Raw genomic sequence first — 16,928 nt, forward strand, 5'->3', positions numbered from 1 at the left:
TCCTTAAGGGGGAGGGGGAGCAGCCCCAAGTCGTGGTCCACATTGGCACTAACGACATAGGTAGGAAAGGGGACAAGGATGTCAGGCAGACTTTCAGGGAGCTAGGATGGAAGCTCAGAACGAGAACAAACAGAGTTGTTATCTCTGGGTTATTGCCCGTGCCACGTGATAATGAGATGAGGAATAGGGAGAGAGAGCAATTAAACACGTGGCTACAGGGATGGTGCAGGCGGGAGGGATTCAGATTTCTGGATAACTGGGGCTCTTTCTGGGGAAGGTGGGACCTCTACAGACAGGATGGTCTACATCTGAACCTGAGGGGCACAAATATCCTGGGGGGGAGATTTGTTAGTGCTCTTTGGGGGGGTTTAAACTAATGCAGCAGGGGCATGGGAACCTGGATTGTAGTTTTAGGGTACAGGAGAAAGAGAGTATAGAGGTCAGGAGCACAGATTTGACGTCGCAGGAGGGGGCCAGTGTTCAGGTAGGTGGTTTGAAGTGTGTCTACTTCAATGCCAGGAGTATACGAAATAAGGTAGGGGAACTGGCAGCATGGGTTGGTACCTGGTACTTTGATGTTGTGGCCATTTCGGAGACATGGACAGAGCAGGGACAGGAATGGATGTTGCAGGTTCCGGGGTTTAGGTGTTTTAGTAAGCTCAGAGAAGGAGGCAAAAGAGGGGGAGGTGTGGCGCTGCTAGTCAAGAGCAGTATTACAGTGGCGGAGAGGATGCTAGATGGGGACTCATCTTCCGAGGTAGTATGGGCTGAGGTTAGAAACAGGAAAGGAGAGGTCACCCTGATGGGAGTTTTCTATAGGCCGCCAAATAGTTCGAGGGATGTAGAGGAAAGGATGGCGAGGATGATCCTGGATAAGAGCAAAAGTAACAGGGTAGTTATTATGGGAGACTTTAACTTTCCAAATATTGACTGGAAAAGATATAGTTCGAGTACATTAGATGGGTCGTTTTTTGTACAATGTGTGCAGGAGGGTTTCCTGACACAATATGTTGACAGGCCACATTGGATTTGGTTTTGGGTAATGAACCAGGCCAGGTGTTAGATTTGGAGGTAGGAGAGCGCTTTGGGGACAGTGACCACAATTCGGTGACGTTTACGTTAGTGATGGAAAGGGATAAGTATACACCGCATGGCAAGAGTTATAGCTGGGGGAAGGGCAATTATGATGCCATTAGACGTGACTTGGGGGGATGGGTTGGAGAAGAAGGCTGCAAGTGTTGGGCACACTGGATAAGTGGAGCTTGTTCAAGGAACAGCTACTGCGTGTTCTTGATAAGTACGTGCCGGTCAGGCAGGGAGGAAGGCGTAGAGCGAGGGAACCGTGGTTTACCAAAGAAGTGGAATCTCTTGTTAAGAGGAAAAAGGAGGCCTATGTGAAGATGAGGTGTGAAGTTTCAGTTGGGGCGATGGATAGTTACAAGGTAGCAAGGAAGGATCTAAAGAGAGAGCTAAGACGAGCAAGGAGGGGGCATGAGAAGTATTTGGCAGGTAGGATCAAGAAAAACCCAAAAGCTTTCTATAGGTATGTCAGGAATAAGCGAATGACTACGGTAAGAGTAGGGCCAGTCAAGGACAGGGATGGGAAGTTGTGTGTGGAGTCTGAAGAGATAGGCGAGATACTAAATGAATATTTTTCATCAGTATTCACTCAGGAAAAAGATAATGTTGTAGAGGAGAATGCTGAGACCCAGGCTATTAGAATAGATGGCATTGAGGTACGTAGGGAAGAGATGTTGGCAATTCTGGACAGGCTGAAAATAGATAAGTCCCTGGGACCTGATGGGATTTATCCTAGGATTCTCTGGGAGGCCAGGGAAGAGATTTCTGGGCCTTTGGCTTTGATTTTTATGTCATCATTGGCTACAGGAATAGTGCCAGAGGACTGGAGGATAGCAAATGTGGTCCCTTTGTTCAAAAAGGGGAGTAGAGACAACCCCGGCAACTATAGACCGGTGAGCCTCACGGCTGAAGTGGGTAAAGTCTTGGAGGGGATTATAAGAGACAAGATTTATAATCATCTAGATAGGAATAATATGATCAGGGATAATCAGCATGGCTTTGTGAAGGGTAGGTCATGCCTCACAAACCTTATCGAGTTCTTTGAGAAGGTGACTGAACAGGTAGACGAGGGTAGAGCAGTTGATGTGGTCTATATGGATTTCAGTAAAGCGTTTGATAAGGTTCCCCACGGTAGGCTATTGCAGAAAATACGGAGGCTGGGGATTGAGGGTGATTTAGAGATGTGGATCAGAAATTGGCTAGCTGAAAGACAGAGGGTGGTGGTTGATGGGAAATGTTCAGAATGGAGTTCAGTTACAAGTGGCGTACCACAAGGATCTGTTCTGGGGCCGTTGCTGTTTGTCATTTTTATCAATGACCTAGAGGAGGGCGCAGAAGGGTGGGTGAGTAAATTTGCAGACGATACTAAAGTCGGTGGTGTTGTCGACAGTGTGGAAGGAAGTAGCAGGTTACAGAGGGACATAGATAAGCTGCAGAGCTGGGCTGAGAGGTGGCAAATGGAGTTTAATGGAGAGAAGTGTGAGGTAATTCACTTTGGAAGGAATAACAGGAATGCGGAATATTTGGCTAATGGTAAATTCTTGGAAGTGTGGATGAGCAGAGGGATCTAGGTGTCCATGTACATAGATCCCTGAAAGTTGCCACCCAGGTTGATAGGGTTGTGAAGAAGGCCTATGGAGTGTTGGCCTTTATTGGTAGAGGGATTGAGTTCCGGAGTCATGAGGTCACGTTGCAGCTGTACAAAACTCTGGTACGGCCTCATTTGGAGTATTGCGTACAGTTCTGGTCACCGCATTATCGGAAGGACGTGGAGGCTTTGGAGAGGGTGCAGAGGAGATTTACCAGGATGTTGCCTGGTATGGAGGGAAAATCTTATGAGGAAAGGCTGATGGACTTGAGGTTGTTTTCGTTGGAGAGAAGAAGGTTACGAGGAGACTTAATAGAGGCAGACAAAATGATCAGGGGGTTAGATAGGGTGGACAGTGATGACGAATGTGATATAAAATAGTTACTTTAGAGATATTAGTTAATGTAATGTAGAGGTAGGCCAGTCTAATTCTGGTGAGTTCACAGACAAAGGATTTCAGACCGCATGGAAAAGCAGGAAGAGGTGTGTCCACCAAAGCAGGAGAAAAGGATGCTGTGTAATAGGGACCAGAGGAAGGGATTGGAAGTGAGCCAATCAGAATAGATCAAACAGGTCAGGAGGGATATAGGATGACCTATGGGCGTCGAGTATGTGAAACTTGATACCATTTGAATTGATTTGCAGAGATCCCTTTGTCTCTTTGTTCATTCGCTTTCCTGGATGTAGGAGACTGGACGTGTCCTATGTTTCTGTGAAAGGAATCAAGCTTGCAAGCTAAATAAAATAACTAATGCTGTACCTGCAAATCCATCTCGACTTTTATTGAGGCCAGACTGACAGGTAAAGAAACTTGGGAATCAACAGTGAGAGCCTTTTCCCGCGGATGGAAATGGCTGGCACGAGGGGACATAGCTTTAAACTGAGGGGTAATAGATATAGGACAGAGGTCAGAGGTAGGTTCTTTACGCAAAGAGTAGTGAGGCCGTGGAATGCCCTACCTGCAACAGTAGTGAACGCGCCAACATTGAGGGCATTTAAAAGTTTACTGGATAAGCATATGGATGATAATGGCATAGTGTAGGTTAGATGGCTTTTGTTTCGGTGCAACATCGTGGGCCGAAGGGCCTGTACTGCGCTGTATCGTTCTATGTTCTATGATCACTGTTCCCAAGTAAATCACTTTTCCTTTCGAAATCTGGGTCTTCTTGGTGTTGACTTTACAACCAATTTCTTTTAGGAGTGCTAGGAGTTCGTCGAGAAGCGAAATGTGCTCTCCCTTTGTGTCTGTCTGTAGTAACAAGTCGTCTATATATTGGACCAGACAATCGGGGCGGGAAAATTTTGCTAATCCATTTGCCAGCTGTCGATGGAAAATGGAGGGGGTGTTGTGGAAGCCTTGTGGAAGGCACGTCCACGTGTATTTTTGCTGCCCTTGGAATGTAAAGGCAAATTTGTACTGGCACGCTTTAGCCAATGGAATGGACCAAAAGCTGTTACTAATGTCCAAAACCAAAATTTTTTTTGACTGGAGTCCCTGTTTGAGCATGGTCTTGGGACTCGTGGCTACGGTGGGGGCTGCTGCTGGGGTTACTTTGTTCAGTTCCCGGTAATCAATGGTCAGTCGCCATGATCCATCCGGTTTCCTGACGGGCCAAATCGGTGCGTTGTTTGTGGAGGCTACTGATCTGAGTACACCTTGATCCAACAAACTCTCTATTACTTTGGAGATTTCTCCCTCTGCTTCCTGGGGAAATCCGTACTGCTTCTGGGGTTTAGGGTCGGGACCTGTAACGTTCACAAAGCCAGTCAAACTGCCACAGTCGTGCTTGTGCTGTGCAAATGCTGCTTTGTGTTCCTGCAGGACTGCCCTAACCTGTTTGTCTGCACTAATGGCTCGAGGGTCGAACCAGAAGTCTCCTACTGAGCTAATCCTATTTACATATTCTCCTACTATGAACGTGGCGGGGCTCGTGCTGCCTTTGCCATTTTCCATACATACTTGTTCACTGGGTCGAAAGAAAGGTTATGGGAGCTCATGAAGTCGATCCCAAGGATATGTTCTTCTGTCTGGGGCAGATCAACTAAAACTACGGGGTACTTGGTTGCGATGTTCCCTATCTGTATTGCTATAGGGGCTGTGATGTGTCCCTGTTGTAAATGGCCTGTAAAACCGCTGAGTGTAATGATGTCTGTTGTGGGCCACGTGTCTCGCTGGAACATCGTGGAGGAAGAGTGTGGTGCGGGACTCTCCCGTGTCCCAAAGAAATTCCAAGGGTTGTCCCCGAACTTTGCCTGCTACTACCGGTCTAGTCCCAAAGAGTGTCGCAGACCCAAGTTGGGGAGCGCGAACACCGTCAGTCGGTGCCGTTCATGTCTGTACTCTGAGCGGGCGCTAACGCTATGGATTGGCTTTGCCCTATTCTTGTTTAGGGTGCCTATCTGTTGGTTTCTCTGCTGCTTCTGGGGCGCGTTGCACTCTCGTGCAAAGTGTCCTAGCTGTCCACAATTATAACATTCTTGAGGTTATGGCTGCGATTGGCTGTTCCTGCCTTCATTTACCCATGCAGGGTTCTGGTGTGCCTTAACTGGGTTAATTTCTACGTGCTCTTCATCGGGTGTTATAAATGCGGTTTTGCCTGCAATCGCGGGACAATCTCTTCAAAACCCATTTTTCATTGTGGGCCTCATCGGAGGGGGTCATAATTTGTGCAAGCTTTTCGTCCTGCTTATGTGGAATGGGAGACTAGAATTTGGGTCCATTTGGCCATATTATCTGGGGGCAAATGGGCACGGGCTAACTCTCCAAAAACTGCGGCAAAGTGAATCCACAAAAGTCCACCAAACGCTGTGGGGTGCTCGGTCTTCTTTTGCCTATACTTATTTAGGCCTTCTACAGGGTCTCCTCTGTTAAAGCCGTTTGCATCAAGGATCGCTGTGTGCATCTCTTGGAGTGTGCCTCCTCCTACATTCTGTGGGTTGGGAAGGGCTGCTACGACTGAAGGGTCGAGGCTCAAAACTGTGAGCTTCACTTACTCCTTTTCGTCCAGGCCGTACATGGTAGTCTGTTGTCTGACTTTCGCAAAAAAAATTGGTGGGGGTCGGATGTGGGAAGGAACGGTGTAATTTTTTCACACACGTCAAAGAACAAAGAACAAAGAAAAGTACAGAACAGGAACAGGCCCTTCGGCCCTCCAAGTCCGTGCTGACCATGCTGCCCGACTAAACTACAATCTTCTAAAAGAACAAAGAAAAGTACAGCACAGGAACAGGCCCGTAATTGGGTCATGGTTAACGGGGTTGTGTAAAGGAAATCTGCTTCTCCTTCTCTTGCAGCGTGTGGTCACAGGATTCATGGGGGTGTGTTCTGCCTGTTCGGTTGGGGGTTGGGGCGCTTACCTTTTCTGGGTTTTTTCCTGCGTACATGTCCCATGTACGTATCTATGGGCAGTCTCGTTCAATTCCTGCCAATCGGGGCCGTTTTCTTGATCTAATTGGGGTCCGAATGTACTCTGGAAGCCATTTTGCACGGACAGCAGAGATTGCAATTCTGCAATTTGCTTCCGGCACTTTGCATGGTCTACTGAGCTCTGCCTTTGTTCCGTTGTGGAAGTATGGAGTGCTCGTAGGGCTGCTTTTAAATCATTGCACTGTATCTGCAATTTCTCAACTTGCTGTTCTGTTTCTTGTCTTACCAAGACCGCACGTTGAGTGTCCTGGTAGACCTTATCGTATTGTGTCTGAAAGCTGTTCAAATGCGCGAGACAAGACTGATGTGCCCTCTTGGCATCATCCACCTCTCTGTCCCTTGCTGCTAACTGCTCTTTCAGATCTCGGTTCTCTCTCTCTACCTCGCTCACGTCTAACTCACTACTTCTGTCTCTCTCCTCTATCTCTCTACGGAGCGTCCCAACGACCTCCTCTGTGCCTCGCAATTGTGCCAAACAGGACACGATTGCCATCGGCTTGCGAGCTTTTCGCAAGCTCTTCTTGTGGATCTCTTGACAGGTTCTCTCACAAAGTATGTCCTATACCCCCGGGTCCTGTTTCCTCATTATCACAGACTTCACTCCAAAGGGGCCATCCTTTCCCTTTGAGACATTTTCTGATCTCTTCTTCCCAAACGGGATACTGCCCTACTCTACTGGTCGCTGCGACCTCGAATTCCTGGGGGTTCATAAGGCGTTCCATTGCCTTCACTGCCATTCTCTCTACTAGGATCTCTAACGAATTTGGAACAGAAGGCGATAAAGCGGTGATGTAAATACGGATACGGCTTACGCTAATTTCCGGCCTACAAAACTCCCAAGTTTTTTCGCAACAAAATCGCTCAGGTTTACCTTATATCCCTGTTAGTACGCATTCATTAACACACTTCCGAATCTCAGAGGCTTAATCAGTACCGTTTTGATGCTTGTGGTTTTTCTTTCAGTTCCCAATTGGATTGTCAATTCAAATTTTTGGGTTCTCTCGGAGTGGTCAGGCCACTTCTAAATCGAATCCCGTCAGAGTCGCCAGTAAATGTTGCTAACTTTGGTTGGTTCTTAATTTGGCTCTATTTAATCACGTTTGCTCAAGAGTCGCCAGATATCTTTCGACACTGCCACAAGGTTCAGAACCGAATACTGATCAATGACTCAATACATCAGTTAGTAAGTTCAAAAGCAATGCTCATTTATTTACACAGTCAAATCTACTCATGCATAAACTCTACAAAACTAAACTACCACTATTACTAAGGCCTATACTTAGCTTCGGGTGTCCGCTCAGTCAGAGGAATAATGGCCGTTGCTCGGTTCTGAGGCTGCTGGGTTGAGCTGTTTACAGGGTAGCAACTAGGAGCGTTTATCTCGTAGCGTGCGTTGACTTGGAACTTACTTGGTCTGCTGAAGCTGCTAGGCAGGTCTCTCTCTTCGCTGAGAGCCAAAGCCAAAGGAGGGCGTTCTCCCTTGGGGGATACCTTTTATACCCAAAGGGGCTTTGCGCTCTTTTGGGCGAGCCTTGGTCATGGCCTCAACTAATTGGGTCTTTCCCAATCATCGGTATTGATTTTCCTCCAATAGAGGAGTGGTTCCCTGAACGCTGGGCGTGTCCTGGTGACTGTCAGTCAGCTTTGTCTTGGCTTCTTCTGGCGCCGGGGAGTCTGTCCTAACATTGTGTATCTAAATGTTTCCCTTTTGTCCCCGGAGATGGCTCATTAGTATGTAAATCGTTTGGTAGTTTCTGTCCTGTCTGAGCGTTCAAGGTTCTAATCAACAGACAGGACTTGCACCTGCTTGTTTCTTAGCATTGTCCAATTTTCCCTGCAGTCTTTGCAAGTGTCCATTTTGTAATCGGGACGTGGCCACCCCAGATGGCTACAGAAGTAGAAAGGAATATAAAATTGGGTTGTTCGATGTACAGGGTGTTGGTGACACCACATCTAGAGTACTGTGCACAGATTTGGTCTCCATATTTAAGAAAGGATATATAAATGTGCCAGAAGCAGTTCAGAGAATGTTCACTCAACTGACACCTGGAATGAGGGGGTTTATCTTATGAGGAGAGGTTGAACAGTGGACATGGATCTTTTGGGAGTTTAGAAGATTGCGAGGTGATCTTATTGAAACATACAAGACCCCGAGGAGCCTTGACAGGGTGGATGCTGTCCCTTGTTGAGACTAGAATTGTGTGGGGGGGGGGGGGGGGGGGCGCATTTTAAACATAAGGGGTCTCCCATTTAAGATGGAGACCATTTTCTCTCAGAGGGTTGTGAATCTTTGGAACTCTTCCCCAGACATCGGTGGAGACAGGATCATTTGAGTATTTTTAAGACAAAGATTATCAGGGGTAGGCAGAATGTGGAGTTGAGAGACTTCCGGGTGCGGCGATGACCAGCTGAGTCGCACGCTTCGGCAGCTCCCTGTGAAACGGACTTTTGGGCTCTTGATAGGAGCCCCAACGGCAATTTTGACGGCTAAAAACACTGTGCGGTAAACCAGAAGGGAATCCCCCCTGGATACGGATGGAAAAAGGAGGAGAGAGTGGCCAGATTGCAGTGGATCCTTTAGAACAGCGGCAAGGAAGGCAAGCAAAAACCAAGATGGCGTCGGAAGGTGGCAGTTTAACATGGGGCCCTGAACAACAAGAGTTCTTGAAATGCTGTGTGGAAGAGATCAAAAAGGAAATGAAGAAAGAGCTGTTGGCCCCGATACTACAGGCGATCGAAGGTCTAAAGGAGGAACAAAAGACCCAGGAGCGGGAGCTTCGGGTCGTGAAGGCAAAGGCAGCCGAGAATGAGGACGATATACAGGGCCTGGTGGTGAAGACGGAGACGCAGGAGGAACATCAGAAACGATGTGTGGAAAGGTTGGAGGCACTGGAAAACAACGCAAGGAGGAACAACCTGAGGATTCTTGGTCTTCCTGAAGGTGTGGAGGGAGCGGACGTCGGGGCATATGTGAGCACGATGCTGCACTCGTTAATGGGAGCGGAGGCCCCGGCGGGTCCGTTGGAGGTGGAGGGAGCATACCGAGTGATGGCGCGAGGACCGAGAGCAGGAGAAATTCCCAGAGCCATAGTGGTGAGATTCCTCCGTTTTAAGGATAGAGAAATGGTCCTTAGATGGGCGAAGAAAACTCGGAGCAGTAAATGGGAGAACGCGGTGATCCGCGTTTATCAAGACTGGAGTGCGGAGGTGGCAAGGAGGGCGAGCTTTAATCGGGCCAAGGCGGTGCTTCATAAAAAGATAAAATTTGGAATGCTGCAACCGGCAAGACTGTGGGTCACATATCGAGGGAGGCACCACTACTTTGAGACGGCGGATGAAGCGTGGACTTTTATTGTGGAAGAAAAACTGGAATGAGCGGGTTATTAAAAAGAACGTTCGAACAAAGTGGTGGGGCGAATGTGGGGGGCAAAGAGGGGTTTTATGTACTAATCCTGCGATGTGGTAACTTTTCTCTCTCCCACAGGTGGTGATGGGGGGAGGAGGGGAGGTGGAGGAGATGGGGCGTTGGCCATTGGGGGCGGGGCCAAGGGAGAAGCGCGGGCTTGGTTCCCGCGCTATGATAATCATGGCGGGAATAGAGAAGCAGGAAGGAGGGGGCGTCGCACGGTGCGAGCCGAGGTCACGGGGGGAAGCCGAGGTCAGCCAGAGTTTGCTGACTTCTGGGAGCAACATGGGGGGAGTAATTACGCTAGCGGGGGATCTAGCCGGGGGGGGGGGGGGGGGGGGGATTACTGGGTTGCTGCTGCTGGGGAGAGGGGGGAGCTGGTATGGGAGAGGATGGGCGGGGGGGGCACCGCCTGGGGGAGATACAGCTGCGTGGGAACCGGGTGAGGAGCTGGAAAAAGGTGATGGCTAATCGACAAGGGGGGGGGGGTAGGAAGCCCCCCAACTCGGCTGATCACGTGGAACGTGAGAGGGCTGAACGGGCCGATAAAGAGGGCACGGGTACTCGCACACCTTAAGAAACTTAAGGCAGATGTGGTTATGTTACAGGAAACGCACCTGAAACTGATAGACCAGGTTAGGCTACGCAAAGGATGGGTGGGGCAGGTGTTCCATTCGGGGCTAGATGCGAAAAACAGGGGGGTGGCTATATTAGTGGGGAAGCGGGTAATGTTCGAGGCAAAGACTATAGTGGCGGATAACGGGGGCAGATACGTGATGGTGAGTGGCAAACTACAGGGGGAGACGGTGGTTTTGGTAAACGTATATGCCCCGAACTGGGATGATGCCAATTTTATGAGGCGGATGCTAGGACGCATTCCGGACCTAGAGATGGGAAAGCTGATAATGGGGGGAGATTTTAATACGGTGTTGGAACCAGGGCTGGATAGGTCGAAGTCCAGGACTGGAAGGAGGCCGGCAGCAGCCAAGGTACTTAAAGATTTTATGGAGCAGATGGGAGGTGTAGACCCGTGGAGATTTAGCAGACCTAGGAGTAAGGAGTTCTCGTTTTTCTCCTATGTCCATAAAGTCTACTCGCGAATAGACTTTTTTGTGCTGGGTAGGGCATTGATCCCGAAGGTGAGGGGAACGGAGTATACGGCTATAGCCATTTCGGATCACGCTCCACACTGGGTGGACTTGGAGATAGTGGAGGAAACAGGAGGGCGCCCACCCTGGAGAATGGACATGGGACTAATGGCAGATGAGGGGGTGTGTCTAAGGGTGAGGGGGTGCATTGAAAAGTACTTGGAACTCAATGATAATGGGGAGGTCCAGGTGGGAGTGGTCTGGGAGGCGTTGAAGGCGGTGGTGATATCAATAAGGGTACATAAAGGGAAGCAGGAGAGTAAGGAACGGGAGCGGTTGTTGCAAGAACTTTTGAGGGTGGACAGACAATATGCGGAAGCACCGGAGGAGGGACTGTACAGGGAAAGGCAAAGGCTACATGTAGAATTTGACTTGCTGACTACAGGCACTGCAGAGGCACAATGGAGGAAGGCACAGGGTGTACAGTACGAATATGGGGAGAAGGCGAGCAGGTTGCTGGCACACCAATTGAGGAAAAGGGGAGCAGCGAGGGAAATAGGGGGAGTGAGGGATGAGGAAGGAGAGATGGAGCGGGGAGCGGAGAGAGTGAATGGAGTGTTCAAGACATTTTATAAAAAATTATATGAAGCTCAACCCCCGGATGGGAGGGAGAGAATGATGGGCTTCTTGGATCGGCTGGAATTTCCCAAGGTGGAAGAGCAGGAAAGGGTGGGACTGGGAGCACAGATCGAGGTAGAAGAAGTGGTGAAAGGAATTAGGAGCATGCAGGCGGGAAAGGCCCCGGGACCGGATGGATTCCCAGTCGAATTCTATAGAAAATATGTGGACTTGCTCGCCCCGGTACTGACGAGGACCTTTAATGAGGCAAAGGAAAGGGGACAACTGCCCCCGGCTATGTCTGAAGCAACGATATCGCTTCTCTTAAAGAAGGAAAAGGACCCGCTACAATGCGGGTCCTATAGACCTATTTCCCTCCTCAGTGTAGATGCCAAGGTCCTGGCCAAGGTAATGGCAATGAGAATAGAGGAATGTGTCCCGGGGGTGGTCCACGAGGACCAAACTGGGTTTGTGAAGGGGAGACAGCTGAACATGAATATACGGAGGTTGTTAGGGATAATGATGATGGCCCCACCAGAGGGAGAAACGGAGATAGTAGTGGCGATGGATGCCGAGAAAGCATTTGATAGAGTGGAGTGGGATTATTTGTGGGAGGTGTTGAGGAGATTTGGTTTTGGAGAGGGGTATGTTAGATGGGTGCAGCTGTTGTATAGGGCCCCAGTGGCGAGCGTGGTCACGAATGGACGGGGATCTGCATATTTTCGGCTCCATAGAGGGACAAGGCAGGGATGCCCTCTGTCCCCATTATTGTTTGCACTGGCGATTGAGCCCCTGGCGATAGCGTTGAGGGGTTCCAAGAAGTGGAGGGGAGTACTTAGGGGAGGAGAAGAGCACCGGGTATCTTTGTATGCGGACGATTTGCTACTATACGTGGCGGACCCGGCGGAGGGGATGCCAGAAATAATGCGGATACTTGGGGAGTTTGGGGGTTTTTCAGGGTATAAATTGAACATGGGGAAAAGTGAGTTGTTTGTGGTGCATCCAGGGGAGCAGAGTAGAGAAATAGAGGACCTACCGTTGAGGAAGGTAACAAGGGACTTTCGTTACCTGGGGATCCAGATAGCTAAGAATTGGGGCACATTGCATAGGTTAAATTTAACGCGGTTGGTGGAACAGATGGAGGAGGATTTCAAGAGATGGGATATGGTATCCCTGTCAATGGCAGGGAGGGTGCAGGCGGTTAAGATGGTGGTCCTCCCGAGATTCCTCTTTGTGTTTCAGTGCCTCCCGGTGGTGATCACGAAGGCTTTTTTTAAAAAGGATTGAAAAGAGCATCATGGGTTTTGTGTGGGCCGGGAAGACCCCGAGAGTGAGGAAGGGATTCTTACAGCGTAGCAGGGATAGGGTGGGCTGGCACTACCGAGCCTAAGTGAGTATTATTGGGCCGCTAATATTTCAATGGTGAGTAAGTGGATGGGAGAGGAGGAGGGAGCGGCGTGGAAGAGATTAGAGAGGGCGTCCTGTAGGGGGACTAGCCTACAGGCTATGGTGACAGCCCCATTGCCGTTCTCACCGAGGAACTACACCACAAGCCCGGTGGTGGTGGCTACACTGAAGATTTGGGGACAGTGGAGACGGCACAGGGGAAAGACTGGAGCCTTGGGGGGGTCCCCGATAAGAAACAACCATAGGTTTGCCCCGGGGGGAATGGATGGGGGATATGGAATGTGGCAAAGAGCAGGAATAACGCAACTGAAAGATCTGTTTGTGGATGGGAAGTTCGCGAGTCTGGGAGCGCTGACCGAGAAATATGGGTTGCCCCAAGGGAATGCATTCAGGTATATGCAACTGAGGGCTTTTGCGAGGCAACAGGTGAGGGAATTCCCGCAGCTCCCGACACAAGAGGTGCAGGACAGAGTGATCTCAAAGACATGGGTGGGGGATGGTAAGGTGTCAGATATATATAGGGAATCACAATCATATCAGCCATGATCTTATTGAATGGCTTACTTGTGCTCCTAATTTGCATGCGTGTACATACATATTCAATTTAGTAGTAAGGGTTGGGCAGGCTGAAATTCCTCAGCAGTTTCCCACCTTAGCCGGTGGAACCCAATGACAATGGCACCTGACTTTTGCCAGTTCTGAACCATAAAACCTCAACCAGGGAAGTCCAGAACACCCGGTGAGTTGAGCTGTACTAGTTTCCAGAAGGGGAACTATAGGCCCCAGCATTAGAAACCAGATTGGTTCCTCTACACAGGGGGTTCCGTGTAACAGTTATACTTTAATGGCAATCGGGTCAGCTTTCGAAGGGCATTGCTCCTGGCATCAAGTTCTCCCCATTAACTCACAATCATCTCGGCTGCTATTACGCCATCATATAAATCCACTGCGCTTCATGTAACTAATTGACCCACGTCATTTCTTACTCAAGAGCGGTTCTGTGGCACACACAGCTGTACCAACACTCTCCCAAAGCTAAAAGTAGGTTCACAAGCTTCAGGATTTGCAGATCCCCATACCTATACAACAGAATAACTAATGCACTGAGGGTAATTTGCTTGATCTTGACGTTCCAACGTGCATAATTTTCCTAACCTTCTGTGACTTGACACCATCTTCCAATGAATGCTGTTTTCCCATTCCTTCCCGTGGACAAGTGTGGCAGTTTAGTCCTTTTAGAAAATGGAAAACACCTTGACACCTCTCGCACCTGAAGTTCTCTTCATTTTCATCCAAATTTTGGGAAGTGCTGCTACTCACCAAGTCCCTGCTGTGTATTGAAGGTTAGGTAGAACAAAGAAAAAAGAAAGGTGATTAATGCAGGGAGCCTCAAATACAGGGAGCCTCAAATACAGGGTGGAATCATGCGGAGGCATCAGGGCTCTCTCGCCTGCTGGTTGTACAGCCGACAAGAGACCCGCGCTGCCACATTTCAGGAAAGCCTGCCGAACCAAAGTCAATGCAGGCAGTGGTGAGGCTACCAGCAAGCCTTGCCTGGAATCAAAACCCTGGCTGCTTAAGTCTTGCCTGCCAAGAGCTGGAGGCCAGTCAGAAGCCATTAGTTTTTGTACACAGTGGTGCCACTGGGGGAGGCTGTGGCTGTTGTTGGTAGGCACTAGAGTCCCAGGATCACAGTGACCCAGGCCACAGGTCCGTAATGGATGGAGCGGGGAGGGATATAGCAGGGAATGTGTTTAGAGGCTGCAGCAATATAAATTACATGCAGATGGATGTTGGATGGGTTTACACAGATTTTATTTAATGTCATGAGGTACAGATCAGGGCAAACTGTTTGTATAAACCCTGGCAGTACTGTTTCCTCAGCTACATTTTGATGTCTTTAGAAGTGTATAAAAAATGGTGAACTGCACAACAACCTTTGGGTACGAACCCTTAAGTGCGGAAGGCGGCCATTCGGCCTATCGAGTCTGCACCGACACTCTGAAAGAGCATCCTACCTAGGCACATGCCCCCCCCCAACCTTTTTGTGGACAGTAAGGGACAATTTAGCACGATCAATCCACCTAATCTGCACAGCTTTGGACTGTGGGAGGAAACCGGAGCATCCGGAGGATCTGGGGAAAAGATTCTAGTTGCATTATAATCATACTAGTATTCTAAAAACATGTCACTAACAAAGTAAAAATCTATATTGGTTTTCTTATCATTTTCTAAAATCATTACCTCTACAAATTCTTAGAATTAGAGCAAAATGGAATTGTGTTTTTTTTATTCATTTCATAGGATGTGGGCTTCGCTGGCTGGGCCAGTGTTTATTGCCCATCCCGAATTGCCCTTGAGAAGGTGGTAGTGAGCTGCCATCTTGACCCACAGTGCTGTTAGGGAGGGAGTTCCAGGATTCTGACCCTGCGATATATATCCATGTCAGGATGGTGGCAGCTTGGAGAGGAACTTTCAGATGCTGGGGATCCTCCTGCATCAGCCCCTTTAATGTTGCTGCTTAATGTACCTTCAGGGCACGAGCCAAGCTGTGAGCTTACACTATATAATGCATCCTCACATGTGCTGGATCCTTCACATTAGACCCAAAAGGAGGTTTGGGAGCTAGGCATTTGGTGTCAGTGCTGTTCATTTGCAGAGCCCTCTGCCTAAATTATCCCAGACAGGGCTGGCAAAGCAAATTTGGCACATTACATCATTAATCCATTTAGTAGCATATTATCATCCTTCTCTAATTTCCCTTCTGTTCAACACCCACCACATACCATTTTTGACTAGAGGACATGATGGTGGTCTGATCCCTGGCCTCTGACAGATATTTGACAGAGAATTCCCTGCAGGATATCAACTGTCTTTTATTCCAGGGCAGCACAGTGGTGCAGTGGGTTAGCACAGCAGCCTGACGGCGCCGAGGTCCCAGGTTCGATCCTGGCTCTGGGTCACTGTCCAAGTTTGCACATTCTCCCCGTGTTTGCGTGGGTTTCGCCCCCACAACCTAAAAATGTGCAAGCTAGGTGGATTGGCCATGCTAAATTGCCCCTTAATTGGAAAAAAAAAATGAATTGGGTATTTTAAATTTATTTAAAAAAAACAAAAACTGTCTTTTATTCCAAACCACCAGAGATCAACAACTCGCTGTTCGGAAACACAGGTAGAAACATGCATCCATTACTCAATGGCACTAAAACATCTGCTCATCCTCCTCTTAAATCAACAGATACATGAGCAGATGTTGTCCAACCTCTACGTATTTTTTTACAAAGGAAAATCTCATACCACAACACTGCTGACGATGCATCTCCTTCTTGTGGCATGCTGGAAAGACTGTAAATATCTTCACCCTGAAAAGTCAAAGCTCATTACATACAAGACAATAGAAGGTTAAAAGAGCTTTACAAGCTGGAATATTTCATACTAAGGCTTTTGCAAGTAGAATTTTTTTTAAAGACATAAAGCGGTTTATGTTGCTGAGCCTGAGGTGCTGTTCTATATTTTTTATTCTATAATATAAAAGTATTCAAGCGGTGACTCGCGATTCCCAAGAGGTCTGAGATGATCAAATTTCTGTTCATCTGGGGCCATACACTTCAGGGAGTGTCTTGAGAATTCTTTCATTTTTTTCTCTTTTACATTGACCCTGTGGCACAGTGACCCGGGTATTGTTTTCCTTCAGGCAGCCGACAGTCTTTTGGAATTTAGGGCAACAGATAGCTGAGGGAGTGTGGCAAAATTTGCAGGGAGTACCCAGGAACATGTCATTATTTCCAGGGGCTCCCTACACGGAAAGGCTTCAAAATTGTTTTAAAAAATACAAATACAGCACATGTGGTTAAAAAAAAAACATTGAACATACTCTAAAATGTTATGTGAACCAAGAACACATTGCTCGGGCAGTGTCTCCATGTTGTCAGTTTCTCTGATCTTGTACGTAGGAAGATATTCAGCTTGCCTCAAAGGGATGGAAAAATCAACGGTCATCACCTCAGTTACCTCATGTCTTGTTAGGATGGCCTGGGAGACTGTGTCCCATGAAGATATTGCAAAATGTTTTTTAAAAAAAAACGCACAATCTGGTAGAACAGAAGGTCTGAAATTCTATTCTTGTGGTCCAGATGCAGAGCGGGTTTGGCTCCGACTGCTTGACTTTGCTTGCCCTGTGTTTTCTAATGGGCATGAGCTGGAGTGTGCTATTCCGTGCCATTCCGTTAGGCCATTCATGTGTGTCCTAGCTGCTCCAGAATTCCAATGCGCTGCCCCATTGGCAAGAAGTGAGCGCGGTGCACTTACAAAAGC

General features: G+C 48.4%; 1 protein-coding gene across 1 annotated transcript in view; it reads right to left on the minus strand.

Moving 5' to 3' along the window:
- Positions 1–16,928, minus strand: part of LOC140402230 (zinc finger protein 541-like) — a 78,801-nt gene that overhangs the window by 37,490 nt on the left and 24,383 nt on the right. The gene's annotated exons all lie outside the window — the stretch shown is intronic.

The sequence above is a fragment of the Scyliorhinus torazame genome, chromosome 25, assembly GCF_047496885.1.
Source record: "Scyliorhinus torazame isolate Kashiwa2021f chromosome 25, sScyTor2.1, whole genome shotgun sequence".
NCBI lineage: Eukaryota > Metazoa > Chordata > Chondrichthyes > Carcharhiniformes > Scyliorhinidae > Scyliorhinus > Scyliorhinus torazame.